Raw genomic sequence first — 2,245 nt, 5'->3', positions numbered from 1 at the left:
CTCGTGCGTGCCTCTGCCGCTGCGCGGGTCCCTGCCGCTGCGGCCCCGGACCCCTCTGGTTCCCGCCTCTTGCCTCTGCCTCCACGCTGGTCCTCGCTGCTTGCTTCTGTCGCCGCCGGTCCCCCAAAGCCTCTTTTTGATTGCAGCGCTGTGCCGCTCTCCGCCGCCGCCACAAAGAAATATTTTAAATAGACAGGTCATCTTCAAACACTTCAGAGATCTACAAAATATTGCATTGAAGATATTTTAATAGCATTGGTGCTTTTTTCTTTTTTATGACAATGAGACATATCTGTTCCTACTTCATGTCCAATCTACTTCAGAGAAGATGATGGGCATCAAAGAAACTCCACAAGGAGTTTGCTTTCTTTGTGGCAAAAGTAAATTACTGAGTAATAAAGTGACCTTGTCTCAGCTACTGACCATATGCTGTACTAATAGAACAAACAGGACACCAAAGAGAGTAACTGCCAAACATTGCCCAGACAAAAGGTGGGACAGTCCTTCAAAAACCCTGTTTCATAAAAAAGTCTGTCAGATACTGTAGGCCTGTAGGCCAAAGATGAATGCCTCAACACTGCAGAGGAACTTTGGGTAGCCAGCTGTTTCTGTCATTTCCCACAATTTTTTTTAATGTCGCTTGCTCACACTTCTGCTTACTCAGTTAATATTATTTCCTTCTTGAGTCTCTGAGGGAGTTGAAGACTAGATATTTATAGTTATAGTTTTCCTTGTTTACTATACATAGAAAGCAAATTATGATAGCTAGTAAAGTAGCTACAAGACTTTGGAATCACCAAGATATAACAGATATGGAGTATTTTCTCTGAATCTGTCAAATGCAAATGGACTAGATATTGTTGGTGTACATATTTCCTGAATATATTATATATAGTTATTGTACTTATTGTATAGAGTCTTTCTTTTATTAGTTATAGACTAACTTTTTTATTTTAGACAAAAAGGGAAAATATAGTGGTATATTATTCGTGTTTTAATAAATAAAGCTTGCCTAAAGTTCAGTGCAAAACAGCCACACTAGTCAACCATACAGGCCAAGCAGGGATTACACATACCTTTAATCTCAGTAGCCACACTAGTTAGTCATAGATGCCAGGTAGTTGTGGTGCATACCTCTAATCTCAGCACCAAAGAGGAATATAAGGAAGGATGAGACAGGACCTCGTCTCTCTTTCAGTCTGAGGATTTCATTGAGGTAAAGGGTGTCTAGTGGCTTGGCTGCTTTGCTTTTCTGATCTTCAGGTTGAATCCCAATATCTGTCTTTGGGTTTCTATTAATCGTGCTGTAACAAAGAGCTGATTCTTTGAGAAAATCAACAAAATTGACAAACCCTTATTCAAACTAACTAAAAGACAGAGATAGAATATTCAAATTAACAAAATCTGAAGTGAAAAGGGAGGCATAAAAAGAGACACCAAGGTAATTCAAAGAATCATTAGGTAATACTTTAAAAATACGTATTCCACAATATTGGAAAATCTAAAAGAAATGAATAATTTTTCTCAACAAATAATATTTGCCAAAGTTAAATCAAGATCAGATAAACAATCTAAGTATATCTATAAGGAAATAGAAGTAGTCATTAAAGGTCTCCAAATCAAGAAAAGCTCTGGGTCAGTTGATTTTAAAAAGAGCTAATGCAAATACTCTTCAAATTATTCCACAAATGATGGAGAAGGAAGAGGCCAGCGGCAGCGGCATCAGCGAGGAGGAGGCAGCGCAGTCTGCCCCAGAGATCCGCCTGTGGGGGCCGGAGGCCCAGAAGCGGCTTCGAGCTTCCCAGGTGTTGATTGTCGGCATCAAAGGACTTGGGGCTGAAATTGCCAAGAATCTTATCCTGGCGGGAGTGAAAGGACTGACCATGCTGGATCACAAACAGGTATCTCCAGAAGATCATGGAGCTCAGTTCTTGACTCAAACTGGGTCTGTGGACCAAAATAGGACTGAGGCATCTTTGGAACGAGCCCAGAATCTCAGCCCCATGGTGGATATAAAGTGGATACTGAGGATATAGAGAAGAAGCCAGAAGCATTCTTCACTCAGTCTGATGCGGTGTGCCTGATTTGCTGTTCCAGGGATGTCATCGTTAAAGTTGACCAGATCTGTCACAGAAACAGCATCAAGATCTTCACAGGAGCAGGCGGATCTCTGTGAGTTCGAGACCAGCCTGGTCTACAGAGCTAGTTCCAGGACAGGCTCCAAAACCACAGAGAAACCCTGTCT

The 2,245-nt window shown here is 41.5% G+C and overlaps 1 pseudogene; it reads left to right on the top strand.

The window, feature by feature from the left end:
* Positions 1-1,688: 1,688 nt before the first annotated feature.
* LOC101992605 overlaps positions 1,689-2,245 on the top strand; it is a 1,177-nt pseudogene continuing 620 nt past the window's right edge.

This window comes from Microtus ochrogaster, chromosome X (genome assembly GCF_000317375.1).
Source record: "Microtus ochrogaster isolate Prairie Vole_2 chromosome X, MicOch1.0, whole genome shotgun sequence".
NCBI classification, from domain to species: Eukaryota; Metazoa; Chordata; class Mammalia; order Rodentia; family Cricetidae; genus Microtus; species Microtus ochrogaster.
The sequence above is the reverse complement of the archived record's forward strand: the minus strand, read 5'-3'. Positions and strand labels throughout refer to the sequence as shown.